Here is a 16,925-nt window from a genome sequence, read left to right on the forward strand (position 1 = left end):
TTTAATTTGCAGCTAACCTTGGGTGCGAAAAATCAAATTCGATGAATGTATCTTTTAGCCTATTAAAAGCTATTGCCACAATTCTTACTTGTGAATCCATTTTAAAATGCTTCATCTATTGGGAAGGTGCCAGAGAGGTGGAAAGTGGCTGATGTGACACCCTTATTCAAGTAAGGGTGTAAGGACATTTCTTTTTATTGCAGATCAGTCAGTTTTATATCATTGGTGGGCAAAGTTTTACAAACAATAACCTGGGCAAAATGCCAAGTGGCATTTTGAGAGATTTGAGGTAGGAAAGCCAGCACAGATTTACAAAATGCATATAATGTTTTACTCACCTAATTATTTTCTTTTTGGTTTGTAACAGGAGAGCTAATGAATGTTATTTTTATACTTTTTAAGAAAGCATTTGACCAAGTGCAACTTAAAAATCTGGCTGCAAAAGTTGAGACTCAAGAAATAGGAGGGTCAGTGTCAGTTTGGACAAAAATTGGTTCAAGTGTAGCATACAGTGAATGGTAGTGAGCGGTTGTTTTTCAACTTGGAGAATAGTAGAGACTGGTGTTTCCCCAAAGACTCCAGACTCTGTTTTTTTTGAAAGACATAAACACGGAAATGCAAAACTTCAATTCAAAACTTAATGTGATCAAACCTAGAGGTGTGACAAGTCAGGAAGATAAAACTATGACCTGCAACACGACATAATAGAATGGCAGAGAAGGGGTGGATGGAATTTAATACAGACAAGTGTTGAAATGATGCATTCAAGAAGAAGTGATAAAGAAAGATAATATAGACTTAATGGCATAGTTCTAAATAGTGTTCACGGAGAGAGATCTCCAGGGGTAAAGATCTTAGAAACTATCAGGACATATTGAGGGAATATTTAGCAAAGTATGTGTGATATTGGGGTGTATTAATAGAAGTTTTAAAACAAAACACAGGCAGGATATGGTGACCCTTTGCTCAGACCACAACTTGTGTATTGCATCCAGGTCTAGTCATCAGTTCTCAGGAAAAGTGAACAACATCGAGAGCATAAAGCAGAAATTTATGAGTACAATTCCAGGATGGAGAAATCCTAGTGACAAGGTTAGGTTAAAGCAGAGGTTGAGAAGGGATATAACAGATCAACCACCAATCAACCAAACCTCCCCGTGGCCCAACATTTCAACTCCCCCTCCCACTCTGCCGAGGACATGGAGGTCCTGGGCCTCCTTCACCGCCGCTCCCTCACCACCAGACGCCTGGAGGAAGAACACCTCATCTTCCGCCTTGGAACACTTCAACCCCAGGGCATCAATGTGGACTTCAACAGCTTCCTCATTTCCCCTTCCCCCACCTCATCCTAGTTTCAAACTTCCAGCTCAGTGACTGTCTCCTTGACTTGTCCGACCTGCCTATCTTCTTTTCCACCTATCCACTCCACCCTCTCCTCCTTGACCTATCACCTTCATCTCCTCCCCCACTCACCCATTGTACTCTATGCTACTCTCTCCCCACCCCCACCCTCCTCTAGCTTATCTCTCCATGCTTCAGGCTCACTGCCTTTATTCCTGATGAAGGGCTTTTGCCCGAAACGTTGATTTCGCTGCTCGTTGGATGCTGCCTGAACTGCTGTGCTCTTCCAGCACCATTAATCCAGTATTTGGTTTTCAGCATCTGCAGTCATTGTTTTTACCAGGGATATAACAGAAGTCTAGCAGAAAGTATGTAAAAGGTTGCAGAGCAAAGTTGTTCCCTTCAGTTGATCATGCAGGAGCTAGACGTCTACTTTGGTTGAATGGTGCAAGGGGAATGTGAAGAAGAGCTATTTTATACAGCTAATGGTAACAACCAGGAATTTGCTTCCCACAAAGGTAGTGGAAGCACAGCTGATCTTTGAATTTGAAAGAAAATTGGTTAGGCACATGCGTGGTGTAAATTTCCATGACTATGGAGAGAAAAGAAGGGTATGAGACTAACTGACTGCAAGGAGCCAACATAGATTCAATGGACCAAATGCATCACAATTACTCAATGGCTGAATTTTTCAAGGTTAATTGCAAATCATTGGCCTGGATCTTGCATTCTTAATAGAAGCAAAGATTAAGAGGTTCACGGCTATTTAGGGCTGTAATGGCAGGGGGGGATATCATTCACTTTCAAGTCTAGTTGGAGCAGTACACCTGGATGGACTGGGGGAGCCCAGACTCATGGTCCCATCAAGACCCGATCATTTGAAAAGCACATTACAACTACACCAGCATTTATCACGCGGTATGTACTGCTGGTTCCAACCAAGATGGAACCTGCTCTAAAGCATGATCCTTACAATCGCCAAGAATACCAAAACACTGTTGTTTTCCCAGCACACCTTAAACCCAGCTCCCAGGAATTCCCAACCATGCCCACCATCCCCCCTATCTCGCACCCCCACCACCCTCCACTCTCGCCCTCTCCGGCTCCCAAGTTTCCTCCCCACCCCTCAGCCTGTTACCGTGTTTCCTCTGCTCCTTGTGGCTCCTCCCCATCACAGCTCCTTCATGCCAGTGATGTTGGAGAAGAGCTGGTGAGCTGGACGAGCATGGGTCTATGTGGGACAGGATTCTGGATTAGTGGTGCTGGAAGAGCACAGCAGTTCAGGCAGCATCCAAGGAGCAGAGAAATCAACGTTTCGGGCAAAAGCCCTTCATCAGGATATTCCTGAGGAAGGGCTTTTGCCCAAAACATTGATTTTCCTGCTCCTTGGATGCTGCCTGAGCTGCTGTGCTCTTCCAGCACCACTAATCCAGAATCTGGTTTCCAGCATCTGCAGTCATTGTTTTTACCTATGTGGAACAGGAATGAGCTGCAAGGGATAACACATCACAGAACTACAGAAAAGTTACGGCACAGGAAGAGGCCATTCAGCCCACTGAGCCTGTGCCAGCCAGAAGCAAAAATAAAATGGCTGCCCATTCTAATCCAACTTCCAGCATCTGGTCTTTAGCCTTTCAGGTTACAGTACTTCAGGAAGTTCCCTTTAAACAAGCTGAGGTTTCTGCCTCCACCACCAAATGGGACAAGGAATTGTAGAGACCTGAGGTGAAAAAAAATTTCTGCATGTCCCCACTGACCTTCATCCTAAATATGTCTGCCTCCTGGCAGTAGGAATATATTTAATATGGAAATCATGAGGGCAAAAAGGGGATATCAGATAGCTTTAGCAAATAAGGTTAAGTAGAATCCAAAGGGATTGTATAAATATATTAAGGACAAAAGGGGGAGAATAGGACCCTTCAGAGATCAGTGAGGCAGCCTACGTGTGGAACCACAGAAAATGGGGGACATACTAAATGAGTATTTTGCGTCAGTGTTTACTACGGAGAAGGACATGGGAGATATAGAATGTGGGGAAATAGATGGTGACATCTCGAAAAATGTCCTTATTACAGAGAAAGAAGTGTTGGATATCTTAAAATGCATAAAAGTGGATAAATCCCCAAGGCCTGATCAAGTGTATCCTAGGACTCTATGGGAAGCTAGGGAAGTGATTGCTGGGCCCCTTGCTGAGATATTTGTATCATCGATAGTCAGAGTTGTTTTGCCGGAAGACTGGAGGTTGGCTAACATGGTGCCACTGTTTAAGAAAAGCGGTAAGGACAAGCCAGGGAACTTCAGACTAGTGAGCCTGACGTCGGTGGTGGACAAGTTGCTGGAGGGAATCCTGAGAGACAGGATGTACATGTATTTGGAAAGACAAGAATTTAGTAGGGATAGTCAACATGGCTTTGTGTGTGGGAAATCATGTCTCACAAACTTGATTGAATTTTTTGAAGAAGCAGTGAAGAAGAATAATGAAGGCAGAGCTGTGATCTATACAGACTTCAGTAAGGCGTTCGACAAGGTTCCCCATGGGAGACTGATTAGAAAGGTTAGGTCTCATGGAATACAGGGAGAACTAGCCATTTGGATACAGACCTGGCTCAAAGGTAGAAGACAGAGGGTGGTGGTGGAGAGTTGCTTTTCAGACTGAGGGCCTGTTACCAATGGTGTGCCACAAGGATCGGTGCTGAGTCCACTGCTTTTCATCATTGGATGTGAACGTAGGAGATATATAGTTAAAAGTCACACAACACCAGGTTTATTTGGAAGCACTAGCTTTCAGAGCACTGCTCCTTCAACTGGTGTTGTGGAGTATAAGGTCGTAGGATACAGAATTTAGAGCAAAAGTTTACAGTGTGATGTAACTGAAATTATACATTGAAAAAGACCTGGAATGTTTGTTAAGTCTCTCATCTTCTAGAATGGGCACTTGGTTCTTGCACATGTAAATTCCAGAACTTTCTTGAAATTACATTCTCAAGTGAACTTTAACAATAGTTGCCATGTTGGTCCAGATAATGCATTGAAAGTGTGGAGGAGCCTTGTGTAAGGCTGTGCGCCCCAATGTTCAGGTTGCTGGAAACCAGAGTCTAGATTAGAGTGGTGCTGGAAAAGCACAGCAGGTCAGGCAGCATCCGAGGAGCAGGAAAATCGACGTTTCGGGCAAAAACCCTTCATCAGGAATGTTCAGACTGATTCTAATCAAAAAAAGGGATTTACAGAACCTTAAGTGGGTTTAAGCAGTTTTTAAGCAAAATAAAATGTAATTCTGTACGTCCAAATTCACCCCACAAACTTTTATATATGTGTGTGTGTGTGCGCGCGCGTGCAGGGGGTATGAGTGTCTGTGTGATTTTTAACTTTGTACACCCCAGTCCAACACTGGCACCTCCAAATCATAGGAGATATTGTTAGTAAGTTTGCAGATGACACCAAAATTGGAGATGTAGTAGACAGAGAAGAAGGTTATCTCAGAGTACAACAGGATCTTGCTCAGATGAGCCAATGGGCTGAGGCATGGCAGATTGAGTTTAACTTAGATACATGTGAGGTGCTGCATTTTAGAAAGGGAAGTCAGAGGAGGACTTATACACTTAATGGTAAGGTCCTAGGGAGTGTTGCTGAACAAAGAGTCTTTGGAGTGCAGGTTCATAGCTCCTTGAAAGTGGAGTAACAGGTAGATAGGATAGTGAAGAACGTGTTTGGTATGCTTTCCTTTATTGGATAGAGCATTGAGTATAGGAGTTGGGAGATAATTTTGTGGCTGTACTGGACTTTGGTTAGGCCACTTTTGGAATATTGTGTGCAATTCTGATCTCCCTCCTATTGGAAAAATGTTGTAAAACTTGAAAAGGTTCAGAAAAGGTTTACAAGGATGGTGCCAAGGTTGAGAGTGCGGTGCTGGAAAAGGACAGCAGGTCAGGCACCATGCGAGGAGTAGGAAAATCGATGTTTTGGGCATAAGCTCTTCATCAGGAATCTGGGTTATGGCTGAAATGTTGATTCTCCTGGTCCCCAGATACTGCCTGACCTGCTGTGCTTTTCCAGCACCACACTCTCAACTCTGATCTCCAACATCTGCAGTCGTCACTTTCTCCTGTTGCCAGGGTTGGAGGACTTGAGCTACAGGGCGAGGCTGAATAGGCTGGAACTGCTTTCCCTGGAGCATCAGAGGCTGAGGGGTAACCTTAGAGATTTATAAAATCTTGAGGGGCTCGGAGAGGGTAAATAGACTAGGTATTTTCCCTGATGTGGGGGAGTTCAGAACTAGAGGGCATAGGTTTAGGATGAGAGGGGGAAAAAATTAAAAGGAACCTCAGGGGCAACTGTTTCATACAAAGGGTGGTACATGTATGGAATGAGCTGCCAGAGGAAGTGGTGGAGGCTGGTACAATCGCATCATTTAAAAGGCATCTGGATGGGTATATGAATAGGAAAGGTTTAGTGGGATATGGGCCAAGTGCTGGCAAATGGGATTAGGTTGGGATATTTTATCGTCATGGACGAGTTGGACCGAAGGGTCTGTTTCCGTGCCGTACATCCCTAGCTTCATCAATTGTTCTCATTACTTCCCCAAAAAAATCAATTAAACGAGTAAGGCACAATCTTCCCTTAATAAAACTAAGCTGACTATCCTTGGTTAAGCCATGTTTTTCTAAGTGACAATTTATACTGTCTCTCAGAATTGATTCCAATAATTTGCCCAGCATCAAGTTCAGACAGACCAGCCGATAAATATTTGGCCTATCCCTCGTGACACTTTTAAACAGTAGTGTAACTGTTTAAATTAGAAGTACCAAATGTCCAATCCTTTGGTACTTCACCTGTCTCTAGTGAGGATTGGAAAATGATCATCAAAGCATCCATTATTCCCTCCCTGATTTATTTTAACAGCCTAGTATACAATCCAACCAACACTGACGATTTATTCACCATCAGGCATGTCAGTTGTTCCAGCTCTGTCTCTCCCATCATGCTTATCATATCTAATATTTCGCATTCCTCCTCCTTAAGTAGACTGTCTGCATTATTCTGGATTAGTGGTGCTGGAAGAGCACAGCAGTTCAGGCAGCATCCAAATAGCTTCGAAATCGACGTTTCGGGCAAAGGCCCTTTGTCTGCATTATTCCTCTTCTCTGTGAAGTCAGAGACAAAATACTTAATAGGAATCTTCCTAGTACCTTCTGAATCAAGGGACATGTAACCTTTGACATCTCTGATAAGCGTTACTATTCCCTTAGTTTTCCTATTTCTTTGAATGTAAAGATAAAATACTTTTGGACTTTCCTTGATTTTGTCTGGCAGTATTTCCCAGACCCTCTCTTTATTTTCTCTCACCCCTGTACCTTCTCTATTCCTCTAGACTTTTCACAGTATTAAGCTTTTCTATGATTTCACAGGCTTTATTGTTTCAGCTTTATCTTGCCTAGCATCTTTTTGGATCCCCATAGGGCAGTACCATGCTTTCACTTTGTGGGAACATGTCTACACTATGCCCATAGAATCTTTGTTTTCAACACTGCCCCTTCATTTGTCACTGATTTTCCCTCAAGTTGCGGTATCCAATCATCTTCAGTTTAATCTATCAGCTTTGCAAAATGTTTCTTTACCCATTAGAACTTTTATTTATGTTCTATCTTTGTTCTTTTCCATAATGTTCCTAAATATAATTGTATTTAGATTATTCTCTCCAAAATGATCACCCACTGCTCCTTCAACCAACTGCCCAGCTCCATTTCCTAAGACAGATTCTAAAAGCCCTCACATTGGGCTTATGATCTGTTGGCTAAAAAGGTTTTCTTCAATGCAGTTCAAGAATTTAGCACCTTCTATACCTTTCACACTATTCATATCTTAGTTTGTATTATGGTATTGAAAGTCTTCAACTATTTTTGCCCCTTGTTCTTTACCCTCAGAAATTTGCCTTCAATTTGCTCTTCCATCTCCCTCTCACAACAAGAGGGTCTGCAGCATACTCTGAGCCATGTGACTGTCCTTTTTTTTCATTTCTGCACTCAACCAATATGTAGTAGCAGTTGAGGTCTGCAGATGCTGGAGATCAGAGTCAAGAGCGTGGTGCTGGAAAAGTACAGCAGGGCAGGCAGCATCCGAGGAGCAGGAGAATCGACGTTTTTGACCTCATTTGATGATTCATTTTATATGCTATCCCTCCTTACAGTGTCATTGATTCCTTATCCACCCCAACTTTGTTACCCTACTCTGTATCCCACCTGAAGACTCTATATCCAGGAAGATTGAGATGGCAATTTTCCCCTTTTTTAAGCCACATTTCCATTATTGCAACAAGATCATGTCGTCTTTTGTGATCTCAGATTATTGGCCTTATTTGCAATATTTCTTGAATTTACAAATTTGCCTTTTAACACTGTCATTCTTATGCCGATCAGAAGTCAAATGACATCAGGTGACACAAGCTTGTGATTTCAAATCAACCTTCAGCATGTAATGTGACTTTACTAGAATAAGTCACATTTCTTGGCCTCGCTTGTGTGTTCACCATCTTCCCTTTGCAGCTGATGGGTAGAATAAAGTGAATTATTGATATTTTCGAATCAACCTGAACAGAGATGTATTACATATTTCTGGAGAAGGTGGGACTCATAGCCCAGAAATAGGGACATTCCCACTGCAACACAAAAGCCCCCTACACCTTTACTCTGAGTACAGTTACTGACAATGTGCTTCAGGAGTGATGTCATTGTGATGCCTGATCTCATGGGAATTGGAGCCTGAGTCTATACGGCACCATGTAAAATGTCCTCCCTCCCATCCATGTCTCTAGATACATTCAATAAAACCTGTTGTTTTTTTCCCTCACAGGAGTATAGATATCATCTTATGGTCTTACAGGCAGCCAAAGGAGTGTGTCTCCATGTTGCTGCTGACTGCTAAATCTAGGCCAATCATTCAATATTATGACATTCAATGCTACCTGGCCTAATGTCCTATTTACAGAATTATATTGTGAATATTTCCCCCAAACTATTAAAGACCACTTTATCAGCTGCCCTCAGTCTCTCCAATGCGAAATATTGTGAATGTCCGATCAGGGATAGTCTTCATGTCTCAACATATATTTCCATCTCAGTCTGATCTTTCTCTGCATTGTCCTGAGATCGCTGGTGACTGGTTTTCTGTACTTTCACATTTTATTTCTTTCAAGTACCAAATATACCATTTTGTTTCTTGTTGGCTATAATCAAGACTTATTACAATGTACTTTAATTCAACCTTTCCCCTCTGGCACAAAACTACTACATTCTTTACTTCTCTTCATTATATTATGGCATCCTTTTAAATTCCCACAGAAAAATTTTCTGATGACTACAATTGAAATATTCTGCTGTGTCCGGGTGAAATCTATGAACCTTGGGCAATTCTGTCAATTACTCAAAATTAAAGTGAAATAGCAATATGTAAAAGCAGAACATTTTTCATACCAATAGAAGTAACTATACATTTATTCATCAGTAAACCCCTTGCAATATTAATAATGCAGCAACAAAATGTTTGATGATAAGATGCAATTTTTAAAACAAATGAATACATATTATCCTGGTGAACCTAAAAAAAGGACTTACTTGAAACAAATGTATCAAGGCTCAAGGCTCTTTGTATGTTGTGTGAAAAAAAAGCCCTGACTGTTTTATTGCAGTGTGTAAAATGAAGAACAGATTTGGACTGCATCACCATCTATTGCACAGGAAAATCTCTTTCAGTCAAGTCTGGCAGAATTTGATTTAAGAATTCATTCTTTAATGGGCCTGCAATGTTCAAATTTAAAATCATTCAATTCATCAGCAAAATATTCAATATGGTTCACATAGAACTCATTTAAACAAACAGTGACTTTTTAATATAAATTTTCCAGGAGATTTCTTTATTGATTCAGCAGTTTAGTGCAAAATGATTTGTGTGATACATTCTGAAAGATCGATGCGATCCACGTTGGTTGCTAATATAAAACAATCATAGTGTGTGCAGAACGCAGAAAAGACAAGAGTGAACTACAGCCAAAGTATTCCCATTGAACTGCGTCGACTGAACCACCAAAACAAACTACATTCATTTTTAAACTATTTATATATACGAAGAGCCAAAAATGAAGAATGTGCAATATAATTTCATTGAAATAAAGCATCAATATTGATTTCCATTATAAAATACTACTCAGCCCAGCTCAGACGAGAAGCAGCAGTTTAGTATTTAAAAAAAAGCTGAGCACAAGAAAACGTCTCCAGCCTCCCCTCTGGCTACAAGTTTAACAACTGTTGAAGGACAAAAGGTAATATATGTGAATACCATCGCTATGGTCCAGTGCTTTACAACAAATGGACTTCACTTGACCTTTAAATTAAAAGGTTTCTGTAAGAATTGCAGAAGAGAAAATTTAGAGATTCATACAACTTGTGTAACGCAACAGTTTATTTTTAAAACTTGCAATTTTCGGCTTCATATCCAAGTTTTTATTAAAGGAAGAATAATTGTAGAGGGGTATGGGGGATTGGAGGGGGGGAAGAATGACACAGGGACATTTCAAGGGTGGGAGTGGGTTGGATAAGACCAGCAGAAAAGTCATATTGAGTCAAAGAAATGTGAAGAGAGTTTCCACTATATCCTGTGTAGGCTGACAGCCCTGAGGGGAAATGATATGTGCGCACTGCAGATGATGGATTGGGTTTGTTTAAGCCATCATTACATTGTACTTTTTTATGGACCTCCGTATTTATAACACTTATAGTTGATTGAATAATGTGTGGCTGCAGAGTCCCTCCTGGTCAGTGGAGGTGACAGGCCTTGACAGCGAACATGAAGATATTACAGCTGGAGGACTAGTCCAGGATGTCGTTGTAATCTTAAACAATCTGCTGCTTGCTCTACTGTGTAATACAATGGTGAAAAAGTTAACTGATATGCACTGCCAAAAGGTTCCTTTGAAATAATACATATGTAAGAGAGTTTTAAACCATTTTAACCTTGGTTAGTATAGTTAATTTGCTAAGCATATGCTGCCATTTGAAACAAGTGACTTTAGGAAAAACAATTGTGATCAGCTTAATTGAAGTTTGTTCTTTTCAAAGTTTAATGTGGATAGGTTGATTTTCTGTGTGTACAAACTGTTGAGAATTCTGGTCTGTTCAATACTCATTTTGAAGTACAGTTAATGTAAATGTAATGCTATACTAATAGTGGAGGCAAAAAAAACACTTTAAAGAGTTTAATTGGATTTCATTTAAATGAAAGTCTATGGCAATAATCCATGAAAGTTGGGTAAATCTGTGATGGACGCAAATGATAAGCTGGATCCCCTCCTTGCTGAGGTTTGCATGCTGTTGGTTAATGAATGTGTGATATTAGATTCTTCTTAATACTTGACCAGAATGGTTCAATTTGAATACTAAAAACTTTAAAAGACATGGGGGAAACATTTTTAGACAGACACTGACTTGTGTGAATCTCCTGTGGAAGTGGTGGATGTGAGCACAATTACAACGTTTAAAAGACATTTGGATAAATACATGAACAGGAAAGGTTCAGAGAGATATGGGCCAGGAGCAGGCAGGTGGGACTAGTTTAGTTTGGGATTAAAGTCAACGTGGACTGGTTGGATTGAAGGGTCTGTTTCCATGCTGCATGACTCTATGTTTCTATATAATCTACTGATAGATGGAATTCTCTTTAATTTTAGCTACTACAAGTATCCAATGTTTTTTGACAATGGGTCATTTTTAACAATGACACTTGAAAGCAGTGGGAAGCCTACAAATCAAACACAAAAATATTAATCGACAGCTGCCTTCATCGTTCTATCACAGTAGTGGATTTGATTTTAGCTTTGATCACTACAGGCCAATGGGCATTGTTTAGGGAAGTGACGGTGCCGTGGGTAATTTCGACTGTATTACTGATCCACAGAAGCAGATTGAAGCTCTGGGTCCATGGATTTAAATCCCACCAAGGCAGCTGGTGGAATCTAAACTCAGTCACTAAATCTGAAACTGTCAGTGCTGGTAATAATGACAATCAGCAATATTTTGTTTCGTAAAAACCCATCTAATTTCCTCAGGGAAGTTAATCTACCATGCCTACTTATGAGTCCAGACCCACAGTAACATGACTGACCCTTAATAGACCTTGGCAATTGCCTAAGAATCCACTTAAATTAGGGATGAGTAATAGGCAACAAATTCTGATCTTGCCAGTGATAAGCACATCATTTGAAAGAATTAAGGAAATAAAAAGTTAGTCAGCAGGAAGAGAATCTTTGTGCCTGATCTTACTGAAGAAATAAAATCATTGGCTAAACAATGTGAAATCTGGCATCACAAGTGCATATTTACATAATACTGAAACAATATGAGGATTTCTGACTCTACCACCCTTACAGGCACTAAATTCAATCTGGGTGACAACGTTTTTCTCACATCTCCTCGAAACCTTCTGTCCCTATGCCCCTCCAGTTAATGATTGCTCCATCAGGGAGAAATGGAGGGATCAATCTGTCTGTCCTGACTGTACCCTTTATAATTCTATGCATCTCAATTACATCACCCTTCAGTCTTCTCTGCTGTGTCCAATCTCTTCTCATGACTGAGGCTCTCGACATTAATTTCCTTAATGTTCCATCTTCTTTGTGGAACTTTTGGGAAACCAATGGTATGTTTTTAACAGTGCAAAAGGTCCCCTGTCCCATACCTGTAACAGTGATAATTATTCGATCATATATTTCAATTGCCCAATTTTTGTCAATGAATTTATGTAGAAAATAATATAGGCAACAAGAGAATGAGAAGCGTTTGGATACACACTTGCAAGATTTACACTAAGCAGGAGAAAAAAAAATTTACAGCTATTTTATAAGCAAGTTTCACGTTATTGTTGACTTTGTTTGATTAATCTGGATTATTAGTTTCTCAGAATTGTGGTGATTTTATAACAAATCAGAATGCTTCAAATAAACCAGGTTTTCTTGAAGTGTCACTGTTGACATTACAAAAGTATCTGTGCTTCTGTTTCTGGCTTAAATTACTTTGGCTGTTTCAGTAAAAATAAATTAATATCCGAGAATTTATTACATTTAGTGGTGGAAAGGGAACAAAATAACAGGGCCTTGTTATTTGCAGACAGAAGTATGCAATGTGCCTATTTCAATAGAACAAAATCAGTGAAAGCTATTCACTGGTTCATTTCTCAGGGCAATGCTTTGACAGATCAGAGTCAATGTGCCCAGAGGAAAATCTAAACAAAATCTGAAATTTAACTCTCAATCGTCAATAACTAATGCATTCTCCATGGCAACGCCTCAACCAATTAGATTCTACTTTCTAACCAGTTAACTCTCTCCTCTCATATAGTATAAATCTTGGTTTTCTCCTTTACTGGTATTCTTGCAGTTTGTTCTGATGAATGCAAGACTTCAACCAAGATGGGCAGAAACTTACAGGCACATGAACAACGTTGGCTACGGTGACAAATCGTATGAGGAGTTGAGCAAGGCCTTTCTCAATATCGGGATCAACAAGTGCATGATCTGAATCCTGCAGACCATATTGTGAGAGCCACAATTTCTATGATGACAAAATAGGATGTGCTAGGGTAGGCATTTCAGATGTGGAAAAGGGTATGAACCTGCATATTGATAAGGTAAGTTTGGTGCAAGTGTGAGGGCTAATTCATAGTTACTTTACCACTCCCTCACCAGAATCTCATCTCAGCATCAAAACTCTGCAACTCGCTTGTCATTTCTTCCGGCTACAGCGAGTAATAGAATTCAGCTAATGTCAGACATGAAGGGGCGTGTTAGACACTTGGTAAGTAGTGAATAAAGTGGATTCGGGATACTGATGCTAGGAAACCAGCTGGGAGCTACAGAGACAGCTCTCCATGAAATCTGATGAAAATGACACTTAACAAAATGTTTCAGCCCAATGTGTTCTCTTTCAGCAAAACTTAACAAATTATTGATCGGTTCCAATAGTTCTCATTAATTCACAACAGTGTACCCTGCTGTGTCGGAAGATGATAAATCAAATGAAGCTTTTTTTTTGCAGTGACAAATGTAGTAGGTGCAGTAGGGAGTCTGTGAGATTTTTACCCGATTGTAGAGATCCCTGATGAGAATGTTGTGGAATCACCAACTCAGAAAAAGAGTCAGGCATTTGCTCTATTAGAATTATTTCCTAAGTAGGAGAATTACCTCCATTTGATAATGCATTTCCAATTGATTTCACTTCCTGCAGAATGGTTCAGTGAGGTTTCTTCCCAACCATTCTTTCTCTACGAAAAGTTCTTGACAAGTTTCCAGTACTTCAGTAAGTAGCAACATTTCTAATTCTCACCATCAAACCCATTGCTAATCAACAGTTTTAGTCGGAGCTCCATTACTCTGTGTGGCACAAAGATTCCATCCAATCTCCAGTGCAGAGGAACTCAATTATCCGGCATTCAATTATCTGAATATCGGATTATCCGGCAAGATCGCAAGGTCCCGATGCTTGGCTAAACTATGTTATCTGGCAGTCGATTATCTGGAATTCAACTAACTGAATTAAATATTCCCCGCCACGTCCTACAGATAATCGAGGTTCCTCTGTATTCTCTCTCAGCTTCTATTACTTCTCACGTGCACATTTTTATCGAAGTTACGCTGGGTCTTGCTGCTCACATTTTCAAACCTTCATTATTTTACTTTTCATGTTATTACATGCTATCCATTGACTCCATCTATCCTTCCTCCTGCCTTGGGAAAGCAGCCAACATTATCAATGACCCTTCCCATCTCAATTCCACTCTCTTCCAATCCCTTCTGTAAAATTTGAAAATACGTACCAACAGATTCAAGAACAGCTTCCTCCCCGCTGTCATCAGACTTTTGAATGGACATCTCATATTAGAGTTGATCTTTCTCTGCACCTCCTCTGTAGTTGTAACATTATATTCCACACTCTGTTCTATTACCCTTGTGTCCTTATGTAAAGTATAATTTGTCTGATTAGCACACAAAACAATACTTCTAGCTGCATCTCAGTACTTATGATAATTATAAATCAAATCAAACATGAAGCTCCATCATATTATTTCATATGCTATATTGTGAAGGTACAAACATAGTCCCATTTTGTATTTCACACTCCAACTAAGCCTAGGGCAGACTCCAAACTATACCAAAAACTTAAAAGAGCTTTCATCCCAATATTTGAGAAACACATTTGCAAACAAATGCAGCCAGGGATTATTTTAATCTCAGTCTAATACTGTTTTCAATATTAAGTCTTTGTCAGCAACACTGCAGTTCTCCTTCTCCTGAACTCTAATGTACCTTGCTGGGTCGGGAGATGATAAATAAAATGAAGCATTAATATGTCAGGCACTCCCTTCCAGCCGCCAACACTGGAAGCCTACTGAACATGGAGGGGTGGAAATCTTCAGAGTATTACTGTGAATGTGGCATTGCACTGACACAGAGCAAATGACAAATGATGCAATGGTCCACTGAACATGCATAGCTGCATTGTGTAAAAGGACAGGCACACCTCAATCATCTGGATCTAGCCAGCACCCAGCTAAGGAAAAATAAATAGTACAACCGCTAAACTCTACTCAGTGTAGGGTCACAGAAATCCTTACAGTTCATGCCTGTCAGGGAATGTATTTTGCTGCGAGTCACCTTTCCTGTGCATGCTGTGCCCCTGGAAATCTTCTATTTTAAAATTATTTTTCATGGTACATGGGCATCACTGGCTGGGCCAGTGGTATTGCCAAACCATAATTCCCCTTTAGAGGCAGTGGTGAGCTGCTTTCTTGAACCACTGCTAAACATAAGAACATCAGAAAATAATCATGATTTGGAGGTGCCCGTGTTGGACTGGGGTGTACAAAGTTAAAAATCACACAACACCAGGTTATAGTCCAACAGGTTTAATTGGAAGCACTAGCTTTTGGAGTGCTGCTCCTTCAACAACCACCTGATGAAGGAGTGGCGCTCCGAAAGCTAGTGCTCCCAGTTAAACCGGTTTGACCATAACCTGGTGTTGTGTGATTTGTAACATCAGAAAATAAGAACATTGGATCCATTCAGCCCCTTGAGTCTGTCTCATCAGTCCATGTGATCATGGCTGATCTGCCCCAGGCCTCACTCATGCCAGCTCCTCATAGCCATCAACTTTCAAAATTTCAAAAATCTATTCACTGTATCTCCTGCTTAACTACTTTCAGTGACCTAGCCTCCACAATTTTCGGGGGTAGAGAATTCCAGACCTTCATTCTGACAGAAGAAATTCCGCTGTACTCCCGTTATTCAGTGACTATGTCTGAGACTCAACATTCCAATGCAATCATCTTCTCGATATCTATCCTGTCAAACCTTCTTAGAATCTTGTATATTTCAATGCCATCACCCCTCATTGATCTAAACTCTAATGAATGAAGGCGTCACCTATGCAGCCTTCTTGATAAGTCAGCCTCTTCATGCCAGAAATTAGGTTCGTGTATCTCTGTTGAACTGTCTCCAATGACATTGCATCCTTTCTTGAATACAGTGACCAAAACTGTGCTCCAACACTCTATACTGGTATGATAATATGTCCCTATTTTAAAACTCCAACCCCCTAGCAATAAAAGCCTGAATTCCAATTGTCTTCTTAATTACTTGCTGCACCTGCATGTTACCATTTTGTGCTTCTTGGACAAGAACATTCCAGATCCCTCTGTGGTAGACTTTTGGTAGTCTCGTTCATTTAAATAATAGTTTACTTTTGATTTTTTCTACCAAAGTACATGAAGCATAAAGAAGGCAGTTGCAGGATTTTGACCCAGCAACACTAATAGAACGGTCATATATTTCCAAGTCAGGAAGGTATGGAGGGGAATTAGGTGCTCCTATGTATCCACTGCCCTTGACCTAAATATGCTCAGCAATTACCTTTATTTTCACTGACTTTACTGCTGACATTGAACTATCCTAAAATAAGACAGAATAAAAGTTAAAGACTATTGTCAGAGCTTGAAAAAAGGGCTCCAAGAATAATAGATTAAGTCTAAGGAGTTAATTCTAATAAGATTGTGTAATAAGTTAGTGGTACTTAGCTAACTTAAGTATTTCAAACAATAAAGAGATTTGATATGGACAAACTATTTCCTTCAGATAAGGTCTAGATTAGAAGGGCATGATAGCATTTAAGAATTAAAACTAGGAAACATAAGTGTCACTCCAGACTCAAGAAGAGGTCCCTCAATTTGTTATGCTTCCAAGTTGGATGCAACAAGTTTCTAAGCTCCCAGGTAAGGTGGGATGAATTAGCTCCACATCTTTATTCGCCCATTCACTCAATTAATTGCAATAAGGTGAATTCAAAAACAGATCCTTTTCCTTTGTGGTTATCTTTTTCCCAGAACCAAATGAATGTATGTTTTAAAGGGAGCTAAATTAACAGGCTTTCTTGAATTAACAAAAAAAAATTGAGATTACTAATTATTACAGATGAAATGTAATAATAATTATGAATACAAGACATATACACAGAATAGAAGTAAGAGTTGAGTCAAAAAGGATAAACAGA

This window comes from Chiloscyllium punctatum, chromosome 1, assembly GCF_047496795.1.
Source record: "Chiloscyllium punctatum isolate Juve2018m chromosome 1, sChiPun1.3, whole genome shotgun sequence".
Classification (NCBI taxonomy): Eukaryota; Metazoa; Chordata; class Chondrichthyes; order Orectolobiformes; family Hemiscylliidae; genus Chiloscyllium; species Chiloscyllium punctatum.